At 39.3% G+C, this 15,763-nt stretch overlaps 1 long non-coding RNA gene across 2 annotated transcripts in view; it reads left to right on the plus strand.

Annotated features, from left to right (window-relative positions):
- The window catches only part of LOC144283317 (uncharacterized), a 139,888-nt gene that overhangs the window by 24,156 nt on the left and 99,969 nt on the right, over positions 1-15,763 (plus strand). For both annotated transcript variants that reach the window (XR_013351825.1, XR_013351824.1), the window contains exon 2: positions 500-621. This is a non-coding gene — a long non-coding RNA (uncharacterized LOC144283317). The remainder of the gene's footprint in view (positions 1-499; positions 622-15,763) is intronic.

Raw genomic sequence — 15,763 nt, forward strand, 5'->3', positions numbered from 1 at the left:
TTGATAGATAGTGGGTTAAGGGTCCCAGCGGAAAAGTACTGGCAGGACTTCTTCCCTATTATGACATTTTTATTTAGCTCAGTCTTTATTTTCCAATCTACTTTCTTTAGAGTCACTTCATCTAAGGGGTTATTATTCATAGTACGAACATTTTTTCCCCCTGTGGCAGAGAGAAGAGTCTAGAGATTGCATCTGATAGAAAGGTAAATTCAGAAGCAATCCAAGCCAGACTCTGGCCTCTGTGCAGAGCCAAATCCATCAAACAGAGATGATGAGAGAACAAAGTATACTCTTTAATTAGTTCCTACCCACAAAGAATGGTGTTCAAGGCAGAAGGAAATACTTGGGTCCTCCTTGCAAGTGTCTTCTTGTCCCTCAGGGATTTCCCATAATCTTCAGGAGACATTTGCTTGCAGATTAGGTCTTTTCTTATTTTAATTTGATGTAAGTTTTATGGTCTGTGCTGTTTTTACAAAAAGATTTTATTTATTTATTTCAGAGAGAGAGAACATGATGGGGGGGAAGAGCAGAAGCAGACTCCCCACTGAGCTGGGAGCACAACATGGAGCTCCATCCCAGGACCCCGAGATGCCTAACCAACTGAGTCACCCAGGTGCCCCGGTATGTGCTTTTTTTTTTTTTTTTTTTAATTAAAGACCCAGTTTACTTAGCCATTCACAAGGCTGGATAGGAAAGTTCTCAAAAGGCAAAAAGTATACTTAATCAATATTCAGAATTTATAAAGGACCTAGAGTAGTTTCTGGCACGTAGTAGAGGCTCTCTAAGCATTTGTTAATGAATGAATCTATCAATGAATGCATGAATGAGCAAATAAAGTAAATCAGTGAATTCATTCTAACTACTTGATTATTTATAGCAAAGACTTAATAAAAGAAGACTCTATATAGTTACTTAGACCTATCTCATCCTCTCATCTCAAACTGGAGTTATTCCAGAGCTCCTAATAGAACCAATTGGGGCCTCTGTTGGGATTGCATTGACTTCAACCCAGGCCTGCTCCCATCTTTTCCTTCCAGGTAGGTTTCCCAGATGGGACCCCCTAGTAAACTTGTGTTTAGATCTCTGGTCCAGAGTCTGGTTCCAGTAAACCCAACCTAAGGCATCACTCTGAAACTCAATTTTTTCAGGTTTTTTTTTAAGATTTATTTATTTATTCATGAGAGACAGAGAGAGAGAGAGAGGCAGAGGGAGAAGCAGGCTCCATGCAAGGAGCCCGATGTGCGACTCGATCCCAGGTCTCCAGGATCACACCCTGGGCCGAAGGCGGCACTAAACTGTTGAGCCACCCGGGCTGCCCAATTTTTTCAGTTTTTAAAATAGAAGACTCTACTTACCCTAGAGGGTTGTTGTGAAGATCACAGGAGAAGTATAGAACAGAAATGCCATAGTTGGCCACCAGTGGATGTTAATTTATTTTCCTTTCTTTTCTTCACAACCTGGACCACACGTTAAGTCTCTTGCTGCCATAAAATAAGTGGCAGGCACATAGTCATAACATGAATAAAATATGTCATAGTCCCCATGTGTCTTTTCTTTAGCCTGTAGAGTGATGACACAGGTGAAGGCTAAGATGCCCAAACACCAGGCCATCTTGTGTGCGTCTGTAAAGGAAACCTCTGAGTTTGATTCTCACAGTGTTTGTTGGCAGTAGTTCAACAATCAAACCAGAAAGGACGACAAAATTTTTCTCTTTCCCTTTTCTGAGGCCTCAGAACAGCTTCCATCAAAAGAGAAACTGGGTCAGTTACCTGCCTCAGTTGCAGTTGTGAGGCTGTCCTAAGAATCATTTGGTGCTTCTGTTTACCTGTATTCTCAAGCATGACATTACGTCTGCCTCTAAAGAAAAGCCACTTGGAAGGAGTGCCAAGCCAGTTTTCCAACTCCCCAGTGCTGGTTCTCCTTTGAGGGAAAGCTGAAATGTTCACTGAGCTTCCCTATTGCATGGTAGGCAACAGCTTTCACCAATGACACTTGTCCCTGTTTGTCTTATGTATTGCATTTAATCTTTGATTACTGGATTTTAGACACCATGAATCTCTATGTCTTAATTCCCCTCTCTGTAATGTGGAGTTAGATACTCTTTGGTGATGAAACTGTGGAATATTTTGTTAATATTTTGTTTCAATGAAGACATAGATTCACTTACATGTACATTCCTTTTTCAATGGATGCTTGATGCTAGAAGAAAAAGGATAACAACAGTTAGATCCACTAGATAGTGAGCACCATTCATGTGCCAGGGCCATGTATCTGGTATTAGCTGACTGACTATTTGTTAAAATAATGTTACATAAAAGAAAACCTATCCCAACAAAAGGCTTACAAACAATAAGCATTTGTTTTCATAGTCCGTCATGGGATTTGACTACCATTTGGCTGATCTAGGCTGGGCTTGGCAGTGTGGCTCTGCTTTAGGCTGTGGATTTGCTGGGCTTGGCTCCAAGAGGTAGATTCAGCGCATATCTGCCTTTGGTGTGTTTCCTCTGGAGCCTGTAATAAAGGGGACATGCTACCTAAGCAACCCATCCCCAACAGGAAAATACGACCCCAACCTGCAATTCTTTAGTGCTATCTGCTGTTCTCTATCATAACCCATTTGTAATACACAGCAGTTGTCCATATACCTGCAACTTTCAAGGGCAATCGGTCTTATTCTTCCCGGGATCCATTATATCTTGGAAATTGTCTGGTGCACAAAAGGTGCTCAATAAGTGTTTTTGAGTTAACAGACGCATAAGTGAATATAATCTACATAAATCTATACCAATACCTCCTAAAAGGATTGTGCTAAAATGATGAATGGTTGAGTTACAATTTGTAATTAGGACAAGCTTGACCTGCTGAGGCAGTTGCTGAATCCTTTGAAGTTGACATGATGGAGCACAAATGACAAATGGCCCTTCGCATCAGCATTAGTGTCATCCACCGGGCGGAATGGACCACTGACTTGACCTAGTATGTTTTCTTTTTGTATTCATTCATGGGAACCTGATGAAGTAATTGAGAGAGTTCGACAGGCATCTACTCATGGCTTGGAGTCCTTAAAACACTGTATTTGGAATTATTAAGGGGAAATTATTTGTTATCTATGAAGTATTAAGCAAGAAACTATTCCAGTAACTCACTCAATGACCGCCTGGAGAGCAGTTCACACACAACTTCATAAAGGCAAACAGAAGAGTACCAAGAGCTGGCTTGCAGAATCCCAGCTTCAATGAGAGGTGTTCAGAAATGGCAATGGGAGTTTTGGAAATTGCACACCCTCCTTCAACTTTTAGAAGCCAGTGATGCTGGGCATGTCATTTTACAACTTTGGGTGTCAATTTTGTCATTTGTAAAAGGAATCTAGTAACATGTACGTATTAGGTTGATCATGCAGATGAGACAGGACGATGAATGTTGCAGTACCTGGTGGATTCTTCCTTTATTATTATTATTATTTTTTGATGGAAAGCCATTTTCTTTGTAAAGTATGAAATCAGCCTTTTTTGTAGAATTTAGAGGAAACTGGTATTCTCTTCATTTAACTTTTCTTTTGTCATTATCTTGGTTTGCTAAAGAAGTATCAACAACTCTTTTAGTAGTTGTCTATTTACCCAAAGTCAACCTATTATCTCTATGATTTGAGTCAGTGGCATTAAACTGCTTATTAAGGGATCTGACTTCTTAATTGATGATGCCCGGGTTCCATGGGTCAGCTTCCTCACACGACTTTACTCTTCAGGGCTTACTGAAGTTGTAAGAGTCTACAAACCCCGCACCTCCCCATCTAACCACTTATCACTCCCTTCTTTCCTGCTTGCACATGCATCCATCCATAATTCCATCAGAGACACTTTCATGCTGCTTACAAATGGTCTTTTTACAGTAAGTGGATCATATGTATTAACTTGAGGTTATAGGTAAACAACTAAAATTAGCCAGGACACTGCTGAAATGCATGCAGTGGGGATCAACACTACTACAGTGGGTGAGAGATATCTACACATTATTATAGAATAAAGTACATCATTTGACCAAATAAAATTGAACTGGCAGCAAAGGCATACACAATGCTTTGAGCTAACCCCAAATTGGAAAATTCACATGAAATAAGCAAGTGAGTTAGAGGGTTATTATTTGTACTCATTACAAATATGTATGAGAGAATGATGTTTCTCGAGCTCCCACTTTCATTTCCACTGTTCCTGCCAGTATCTTACTCTAGATCTTTAGGAATTCTCTGCTGGGGATTACAAAAGCCTTCTAGTCGACTTCCTGTTTTCTTAGCCATCCCTCTTTGGTGCAATTCACCATCCATTCTGGTGATCTTTGAAGATAGAAATTTGATTCTAAAAATCCACTTAAAGATCTTTCCCTTCCCTTTAGGCTAAAGAACAAATCCCTTAGCAGAGTACATGTCACTATTCTGGCCCCATTTATCCTCATTTCTCACAGCTCTACCACCTACACCAAAATAGTGGTGAATTAAACTTCTTACTATTCCCTGTGTTTCCTTATGGCTCTGTGCCTTTCCACAAGCTCTTTGCCATGTAGGAAACAGTCTTTCCCCATTAACACAGTTAAATCCTATTTGATCATCAAATGCCCTCTCTTCCAGGAAGCCACCCTTGATTCATCATTATGTGTCTGAACTCCCTCAGCCAGTCTATTATAGGGCTCCCTCCCTTTGCTTCAAAGTCACCCTCACTAACCTTGCTTGATGCTTGACATGCTGTACTGTAATTATCTGAAAAAATGTTTCCATCTCTCCCAGTCCACCATGACCAGTTGAGTGCAAAGGTCCCTGGGCCTCACATAGTGCCTGGCACGTGTCAGGCATTTATCAAACGTTTGTTGAATGAACAATGTGAATGAACTTTTTAAAGCAGCAGCAATTTGGTTGTCACACACAAAATTTCAAATAAGAAAGAGAATTATCATACAGGATGATTTGTCTGAGTGCTTTGTTTCCCTGTCATAGTATGTCAGGGATCAAAGGGTAGCATTTTCTCCTCTTCGAACTGAAAATAGCTTTGTTTTTACTGCTTTTTCGTCCCTCATACTAGAGGGAGCTTTCATGGTAGACTTTAATATGACTTGACTGTCTCTGTATTCATATCCCTTGATACCTTGCTTTTCACCATAAGTCAGTAAGATCAAAATCTTCTCCTAATTATCTTCACTACCTGCTGAAATATTTGCTGCTGGGAATGTGTCAGTTGCTCAGCAATTATGCTGGTGGTAACGGCACACATTTCCATGAGGCAGGGTGGTGATGCCCCAACTTCAAAGGGCCTGTGCCAAGCGATGATGTATATTGTAGTTCAATTAAAGCGTAATTAGAGTGGCATGCTATGTTCTGACTTCTGCTTGTATTGCAGAGAATGGATCCCAATAGTTCACACAGTCACCCTTACAGCAGCTCCAAAGTTACACAGGGGGTGGCTCTCTGACTCCTCTGGTGTCCATCTGCCTGAAGATGGCACGGGGTGTGGCTGGAGCCAGATTTATTTCAGTGTACGTGTGATGAGCTACTGCTTTGTGCCAGGCCCAGAAGTGGTCTGAGGTACAATATTTCATGGATTCCTGGCAGCAAGTGTGAATTCTCTTTTTTCAGAGGGGTTAGCTAAGGTTCAGAAAGGTTGTATGACATGCCCCAAATCATGAGATTTGTCATTCATAGAGTGTGTATCAAGAAAGATTGTATGACATGCCCCAAATCATGAGATGTCATTCGGGGAGTCTGTATCAATTAGCAAGTTTCCTCACTTCTGAGATTCAGTGTTTTCTTCTGAAAGCGAATTAATGCCTTCACTGCTGGTCTCTATGTAGTTTGCCATAAAACATGCACGCACACACAGACATGTGTGCATATGTATATGTATGTATGTATCTATTTATCTATGTATGTATCTATCTATCTCAAGTGGAGTAATCAACAGAATAGGTCCTCAGTAATTATTTTGTAATTGTTGGCATTTTCTTTCCCCTGCCACTGCCTCCAAAGCAGGTGAACACTCAGCCTCCCAGTTTCTTTATGCCTTATGACACAATGACTTTTGTAAACTTGCTTTCCATTCTGTCAAGAAGCAAGTGGAATTATCACCAATATTTGGTAGATTCTTAAGGCAACAAGAAGGGCACATGGAGACTCGGTTTCTCTTATATATCTTGTATTTTCACAGTGGAGGCCCCAAGAATGGTATATTTGGGGGGGGGGTGTTTAGAGGAGATCATCTGAGCTGTCTTAAATGGCTTATTTTTCTGGTTCCCCACCCCCCAACCTGGTAGCCCTGAGCTGATTCATCACGGTCAAGAACATAGAATCAGGAGTTAGAAAAGTATGAGTGTAATTTCCAGCTCTGACACTTAGTTGTGTAAGCTTAAGAAAGTTACAAAACTTATCTAAGCTTCAGTTCTTTCTTCTGCAAAATGGGAATGAGAATAGCACTTGCCTCATCAGGCTATTGAAAGGATCAAATGAGATAATGCAGATGGAGTGCCTGTCACCTTCTCAGATCCAATAAATATCATTATTATTATTATTAGCAGCACTATTACTATAACTTTCTTTCCCTGTGTCCTTCAATTTCCTCTCTTCTGATGCATGCACACTCTCAACTCAACCTCAAACTCACCCCAAATGTTCCAATATTCTTTAAGTTTTCACCATGCAGTAGAGCAAGTAAGTAAAAGTACAGGCTAAATGCAAATTAGCTCTGAAATTCATGTCACCCCTACCTTTGCATCTCCAGTATATGTACATTGCAAAGGCTCAATCCACCTCGGACAAGTCCCTAGTAATAATAGACATGATGGAAATGGTAACATAGTCTTTGAGCCTTTTGGAAAGCAAGGTTTCCAAGTCATTGCAATAAACTGCATTTGGGGGTCTATAGGGTGTTATCAGTGAGCAGTATCAAACCTTCAGAATCATCAGCAAAAAATGAGGTTGAGTTGGATGGGAGAATGCTCTGCATATGATTCTATCACTTCCTATCTCAAAGTGAATCAACAACAATATCAGAGTGGTTCCTGTACCAGTGTTTGGGTGTAGCAGTATGTCAACAGACCCATACCATAGAATTCTGCTCATGTTTCAACCATGAGGTAGAGTATTAAACTTACTTAGATCTTGATATGCAAATTTAAACACTGTGAGGGAGCACAAGAACAGCAATGGAGGGTAAAAGAGAAATCAGAAGGAAGTGAGGGAGGAGGGACAGACAAACAGAGATGGTTGTCGTGCAAATACCTGGTATCGCAGGACAATTTTCTAAGTATTTGTTATCTGTTAAGAACTTTTCATTTCCCCTTTATATCTACTATACCCTTTCAGCAAAGGATATTTTTAAAAAATTCCAAACCCTCATTGAATTCTCATAAGTGCTATTAACATTGAGAGAAAAAGATACTCAGTTTTTAAAGAATTATAGTAGGCCATTAGACATTTGAATTGTTGGCAAGTTTTCAACTATTCCAGATTTACAGTAAAAACCCAAGTTTTCTGGAAATAAGTGATTCCAAGGGGCCAAGTTTTGCTAACAACTTTGCATTTGGTCTCTTAAGTGCCAAAGATATATTTTATTATTGAATGTATATTCCTTTTTATATCCTGAGTACGTCCTGGCCTTATGAAGCTATGATGAAGACTTTCTCAAGAACAAAGTATTGTGACAAGAACCTTGACTCAGTTGCCAACAGAGGCTGACCAGATAAGATGATCTAGAGAGGCATGGAGGCCACCAGAGAACAGGAGAGAGCTCTTCAATGGAAGAGGCTGTGGCTATTAGCTTCAGTCCATTTTTTCCATACCAAAATGGTGAGGAAGGGGTCGAGAAGGGACATGATATTCTATAGACCTCATGCTATCTGGCATACAACATGTATTTTTCATTTATGTGCCTGTTTCTCTTCTCTTTCCTCAACTTGGGGCACTCAATACATATGTATTGAATACACTTTAAACATCTCAGAGGAAGATAATAATATTTCATATATAAGGTAGATGTAAAAATGTACAATGTGGTAGATACAGGTTTTTGACCTTGCTACCTTCCTTCCCTTTTCTCTATTTATTTGGCAAATAAGTATTGAAAGTCAAATGAGAGAAAATGTTTGGAAGAATAGGGAGGATAATGCACCTGGAAAGGACTGGCTAGGAGAAGTGATAAGAGAGTTAGCAGGTCCAAATCATTTGGGACTTTCTGGCCATTTTAAGAAGATGAGAAGCCATTGGAAGTTATTGAGCAGAAGAGTAACATAATCTGACTTACATCGAAAAGAATTACTCAGGGTGTGTTAAGAATGGAACGCAAATGTCAAGGCAGAAACAGGAGAAAAACTGGGAGGTATTTCAGGCAGCCAGGTGAGCAAAGAGGATGGGTGACAGCAGTGCAATAGTAAGAACCAGCCATGTTCTGGATAGATTCTGAAGATAAAAATTCTAAGACTTGCTGATGGACTGGATATTAGGTGTAAAGAGGAAAGAAAGATAAAGCCAAGGTATTTTGCCTGAGTGATGGAAGGATAAAATTGCCATGAACTATTTTGTGTAAGTTGTGATAAGAGCAGGTTGAGAAGAGATGAGGTTAGGGATTTGATTTTGGCTGTGCTAAATTTGATATGCTATTAAAACACCCAAATGGAGATATCAAGTCAGTATGTATATATGTCGATCTGGTGTTTGGAGGATTGATTAGGTCTGAGCTAGAAATATAGCAGTAGTAGAAATACAGCAGTTATCAGCATGTAGATGGAATTTTAAGCTCTGCATCTAGCTAGATCAATTGAGGAAATTTAGGTAAAGAAAAGGTCTAGGGACTGAGCTTTGGGGAGCTTCACCTATTATAAGTGTTGAAGGAAAGAATAAGCGGGGAAAATGTGATTGATGTGGGAAGATACCCAGGAGAATGTTTCCCTGGAAGCTAAGTGAAGACAGTGCTTTAAGAAGGTGAGTGATTAACTGTGTCAAGCAGCATAGGTCAACCAAGATGAGAGCCAAGAATGGCTATTGGATTTAGTAAACAAAGGTCATTAGTGATCTTGATCAAAATTGTCTGAAGAAGACCAGTTGGGAAGAGTTCCAGACCGAAAGTGAGATGAACTAAAGGTATAGTTTTCTATAAAGGGGGCAAGAGAAATGATACAAATGTGGGACCAAGAAATGGAAACAATTTATTTTACAACACATTCACAGCTGATGGGAATGAATCAGTAGAGCTGGAATGCAGGAGAAGGGAAATTTATGAGAATGAAGTCCTTGAACAAGTACAGAATAGGAACTCTAGGCCACAAGTGGAGGATCTTGAATTTGACTCCAGACAGTTCTTTCACAGTAATACAAAGAATGATGGAATTTATGAGCTCAGAAACCGTAGATGGTAGGTAATGGTATGGGTGTGAAGTCTCTTCTGGTGGCTTCTACTTTCACTGAAACAGGAGGAAAGGCCACTTGCTGAGACTAAGGATGGGGGAGGAATTGGAAGTGTAAGAAGAGAGGAGGGAGATAGTTGTCTAGAACACTGGAAGAATGGAGAGACTATGGAAATGTCCTTGGATCATCAGGTGGTCCTTATCACCCACTTGAAATTAGCAGTTATATATTTAAAATGAGATGAGTTAGTATGGTATGTATTTTTCACAAGATATTTCAGCAGCCATGAGTATAGGCATGGAATTGGCAGAGCATTGAATTTAATGACAGTTTGAGATTTTTCTCCAGGTAACTACAAAAGAAAGATCATGCATATGAGATTTACACTGAACACGATCTCAGTGATGAACCATGGAATCCAAGCTCACAAGTGCTTACTGAGAGCCTGGGGTTGCCTCATACAGAATTTGGGGGATGGAGAGATGAATAGACATGGTACTTGCTCTGAAAGAAGGGTCTCATAGTCTAAGACAATGTTTCCCAAGTGTCAGTCATTTAAATGTCCCATCATGTTGTCATATTTTCACACTACCTATAGTATTGACTAATTTCTTTAATTTTATACTTGTTTTATCTTAATAAATTTATTTGAAAAGAAATTTTTGTGTCTCAATGCAATGGAAAACCAGTTTCACCTGCAAGAAATAGAAGATAATTGTTTAACCCAATACAATGAAAACGGTAATAGGACTGAATTTCCAAGCCAGCTACTTTGTGTGCCGCAGTCTCTGAGCCTGTATTTCCTGTCTCTTTGATAAATAAAGGAGATTATCAGGCACAGGGGTTGTTAAGGGCATACTAGCACAACACTTACAGTTTCTTCTTAAAATTATCAGAAGGAAGGATCAAGGAGAATGAGGAGAACTTTCTCCACCTTGAATGCCATACTAAATGAGTTTGTCACTCATTAAAAAATAAACCTTAGGAATCAGGAGATGTCTTTAAGATGAGTGTTCATAGAATTATGTCATAGCTGAGTTAGATGCTAGTCTGCAAGAGGTGGGGTCTAGAAGAAGTGAACCACATGTTTATGGATTTCTTCATTCTCTTTGGCTACAGATGGCCATAGAAGTTTTCGCCACCAGGTTGGGTTTCGTATCATTCTCTTCAGTGAGCCTTGGTTTGGACATTTACTTTATCTGTCCTATTTATTTTGATTTACACCTCTGTATTAGGAGAAAGAATGTGGAAGTAACAAGACTAGTTAAAAGGAAGTGACCCAAGTTAGAACCCATAATGTCTAAACTATATTGAGATGGGGAGGAAGAGCAAGAATTAAGATATTTGATTGTAGAACCTAAAGGGCGGAGAGATCCACAGACCAGGTGGAAGTGCTTAAGTGGAGGAAGCACCCTAAGATGACAGGGCAGTTCTCTGATATTTAAGAGTAGATGGAATGTGAAGTGTGATTTAAGTTACTTTTATGTTGTCAAACTTTGAAGTACTTTAAATGGAAAGAGGCTTTTCTGGCTTACTTTCTGCCTCTTGCCTGCATTCCAGACAGGTGAAGTTGCCAGACATTTAAGTTTTGTATTTATAAGGCATGTCTAAGCTGTGAGTTAAATATTAAAACATAAATGAAATTGCTCCTCATTTAAATTATAGATTTGTAATAAAGACCTACCTTGAGATTTGGTGTGAGAAATCTACTACTTGGTAGTAAGCTCCATGAAGGTAGCAATAATGTCTGTTGCTCAATAAATAGTTATTGAATAAATGAAAAAACTTCCAAATCTTGCAATGTTACATTTTTACTGTTTGAACTCGATCACTCCACTATATTTATTTTTTCTGTTAGAAAATATTTATTGAAAATTACTTTCTGCCAGGCATTATGCTAGGCACTGGGGTATAGTTTATGATCAAACTGAAATATTCTGTTTCCACCGATCTTTTCTAGAAGATGAGATAAAGCTTAATCAAATAACTGCATAAATAAGTGTAAGATTCCAACTGTTATTGCGTGCATTCATTCATTAATTCAGTAATTATTTTGGGATCCATTATGTACTGGCCACTCTCTTCTAAACACTAGAGATGCAGCAGTGAACAAATTAGGTAAAGCTTCCCATCATCATGAAGAGAACATTCCTTTTTCTTTTTTAAAAAAGATTTTATTTTTGATGGCAAATTAAATTTAAATTAAAAAAAATTTTTATTTTTTCTATTTGAGAGAGAGAGCACTATCAAGGAAGAGAGTTAAAGGGAAAGGGAGAAGCAGACTCCTCACTGAGCAGGAAGCCTGATGCCATGTGGGGTTCAATTGTAGGACTCCGAGGTCATGACCTGAGCCCTAGGCAGCTGCTTAACTGACTGAGTCACCCAGGTGCCCCATGAAGATGACATTCTAATGGAAGGGGCTAAATAATAAGCCAGATTAACTGGTAAGCAGGAAAAGGTACAGGAGTGTAAATGAGGCCATGCTTTTAGATAAGATGCCCTGGAAGAGGATTCAATGGGAAGAATTTCACATTCTTTTGAATAAGAATGTGAAAGAAGAAGTGAGCTATTTAGCCTTTCTGCCTCTTCCACCTCAAAAATAAGCATAATATTGTGCAGAAACCAGGGTTGTTGTGATGATGAAATGAGCCCATATAAGGGAAAGCTTCTAAACTTGTGCCTGGAGCTCAGTAAGCAGTAAGCATTGGTTCCTAACTGGATGAATCTCCGCATTCCCTGTCTTCAGACGAGGTACTGAAATCTGGTTCACATGTGTGTGCCTTTGTCCTACATTGTTCCATCTAACTTTTAAAACAAATAAATCAACCTCCTCCACTTGCTCTCAATGCGATAAGTAATATTTGCTTGCAACCAATATATTTTGCACTTAGGCATGCTTCTATTTATTCACCTCATTTAGCTGCACAGCCCTGAAGAAGTCAGGATGCGATCTACTCTTTGGTGGTGGGAGGCATTGCTTGAGATGTATAGAAAAGTAACACAAATGAGATCTGGTGGCAGTTCTAGGTCAGGATGAAAAACATCCTGAACCACTTTCCCCTGTGTGGGTTCCAGGAGTGTCTGTATCTGGGAGTCATGAATTGAACAGTGCATTGGCTTGCTGGGTGACCTTGGTAGGATGCATAACCCTCTTAGATCTCCATTTTCTCATCTGTGCAACAAAGGGAGTACTAACCTTCTCTGACCCCTCAAAAGTGTTAGGAGGGGGAAATAAGTTAATGTTTGGAAAGGCCTGTGTGACCCTTGGAGCCAAGACATTATCAAAGTACAAAGTAAATTACAGGGACTGTTTGCTATCCCATTAGTAACTCAAATAGTACAAGGGGCTCCTCTTGTCAAGTCCTTGTAAGTCAAGCCTGTAATACACACTTGTTTTTTTTTTTCCACCGGACAAAAATGGAAATAAAAGAGTTGGAAACTCTTTCTCCTCTGACTCGTTTTTAAAATGTTCGACTGTGGAAATTCTTAGGGGCACTGACAAGTTCCCTCCCCTAGGAACACCCTGTCCGATTCCCTCATCAAGCCCTGGAATCCTGGAAACAAGATAAATTTGGGACTTGGAGCCTGGACCCAAGGCTTTAGAACTTTTGTGATTTTAGCCAAATCACTTAGTGTCCCTGATGCTCTTGTTTCTGGGCATGTAAAACGAGAATCCTCCTCTCCCCCTCCTCCTACTCGTGACGCTTTGGTTATCATGTCTCCTTAATATAACTAAATAGTTAAAATACAAAGACTGTCAATTTTTATTATGTTAAGTACTCTATTGATACTAGCTGTTTAAATCCCCACAAAAATCCTATGAAGTATGGTCAGTTATTTTCCATAATTTTCATAGAAAAAAATGAAGCTGTGCAGAGTTCATTTACCCATAGTTACAAAACTCAAAGGCAGGAAGGCTAGATTTCCCCACAGATCTATCTGATTCAAGGTCAGAAAGCCAAACTTAAGGCCTTCTATGCTCTAGTCATCTTTGTAGACACTTGACCTGGCACAAAGTGGATCAGCACTCCCAGTGTTATACACCTACAGAATGAAGATGCTTTGTGATTTTTAGAACATTATTTAAATGATGATTTTAAGATCAATACTCATATTTCCTCAGACTAAATGTGTCCATCAGCCTTTTGTGTAAGACAACAAACATTGAGACATCGGACACATCTGCCTATTTATCACTGGGAATTTGCAGTAATAATTCATTTCTAGCTGAGATGAAAAGAGGGAGGGTTAGTACGTGGCTGTACTGGGCTTATACTTGGATCTCCAAAGGTTTATTCAGGCTCTTTCCAACCTATCAGCCTATGGTGCTAAACCAATTATAATGATCATAATCTGCCACTTCTTTCCCAGCACAATTTCATACTAATAAGGAGTAGAGGTTTGGCAGTTGTGTAGCGAGAGAGGGATTGGTGGTAAGGACCAATGGAAGTATAAGACATGTAGCTCCTGATAGACCATTTTCAACAATTGTCAAAAATCTTTCAGACACTAACTGTCCTCTAGTATTGAAGTGTGACTCATACTCCAAGCTACACAACGGTTGGCCAAGTACTTGGAATGGAAGTCCAGTATGTCTACCTTTCCTAGCTGCTTAGAAGCGAAGACCAAATCTAACTACATGTATATGAGAGAGAGGGAGAGGCCATTATTTGAAGCTCTTATTTCAATGGATACTTAATTTTTTCTTAACTCTCGTAAGACAGTTGTGGAATCATCATTAAACTTTGTTAATGTTGCCTCTAAGAACAGTGCATTTTACTGGGGTGCCCAGGGACAGGACAAAAGGAGTTATGAAGAGGGATCATTATGGTGTGCCTGGGTGTTTCAGTCAATTAAGTGTCCGACTCTTGATCTTGGCTCAGGTCTTGATTTCACAGTTGTGAGCTTGAGCCCCACATTGGGATCTATGCTGGGAATGGAGCCTACATTAAAAAAAAAAAAAAATAGCACATGCTTTGGAAGCCATGTTGGTCTAATTTCAAGGCTTCTTCTGCAATAATATTCATGCTGTACTGGAATGAAGAAAGTAGACGTAAACCCAGTCAAAACAAGTTTTACTTCACTGCAGAAACATCTCAAATACATAAAATTGAGTGTTAGAGGATTCAAAGAGATGAAAGAGGTTTTTTCCTGCTTTTTTTTCTCATTTCCAAGGAAACTAAATATCAGTTTTAAATGGTTTCCCAGCCTCCAAGCTTAGACTTCCCCTCCCATCTTCCAAAAAGTGGTATCTTATTATGTGAATAGTAAGCTCACATAAATTAAGCAAAATTCATCCTTCCTAGGGGAGAAAAATCAAATAGTTTAGGCTAGTTCCTCTACCACTCCACTGAATGTAGTAATCTCTAGAATAATCTTCTGGGCTACTGAATAGGGTGTCACATACAGAAAGAGAGATACATCCTTTATTAGAATAAAAATGAAAACAGAACTAGGAAAACTGGGTCTACCGTCTTCAAATGATGAATATACATTTTCAAAGTGGCCCTGAACCTTTCTAGTCCATTTTCAACATAATTTGATGAAACACATTTTTATGTCACATGCTTACTTTAGAACTTTATATTTCAGAAGAATGCAATCCTTCAACACCGCCTCCAAAATTATATTCCAAAGGGCAAGTTGGACTGAATGTTTCCCTAATCAATACTTTCTCATTCATTGATTCCACAAATATTTAATAAACACTTATTATTCTGAAAGGTGCTGGAAATATAACAGAAAATAAAATAGAGAAAGATCCTGTCTCCCATTGAACTTTTAACCCAGTGGAGGAAGTCAAAGATAAATAAATACATGCGTTCATCACCAAGATGACACCACATAGTAGAAAACATTAAGGAGAGAAACAGTCAGTGTCAAGGAAAAAAATCAATTACAGATTGAGCCTCAAGGGGCGTCCTTTCTGAGAAGATGGTATTTGAGTTGAGATTTAATTGATGGTTGGTGGGAAGGACACAGCCACATGAACATATGATAAAGAAGATGGTAGGAGGTGTGAATGATTGCCAAGCCCCCAAAGCAAGAAGGAGTTTGACTTGTTGGAGAAGCAGACAGATCAGCAGAGTTGGAGCTTCAGAATGATTGGCTACTGGTAAACTCTCTCAGCATATAAAACGCTGCTTGATGTGACACTGCCTGGCATTCCAATCCCATCTCTAAACACTTCCCTTTTACTCTACTCTCTAGTTTTGTTGACTGCTTGGAGTCCCATCGTGCATGTACCAGGCTGTTCATATCTCCATTGATTACTATACGTTGCTCTCTCTGTCTGAAATGTGCTTCTCCACCCAGGTCACTCCATGGATCTTACTCATCTTTCAAGATAAATCTTCCCTTCCATATCTGTGGATTCACAGATAG

This window comes from Canis aureus, chromosome 14, assembly GCF_053574225.1.
Source record: "Canis aureus isolate CA01 chromosome 14, VMU_Caureus_v.1.0, whole genome shotgun sequence".
Classification (NCBI taxonomy): Eukaryota; Metazoa; Chordata; class Mammalia; order Carnivora; family Canidae; genus Canis; species Canis aureus.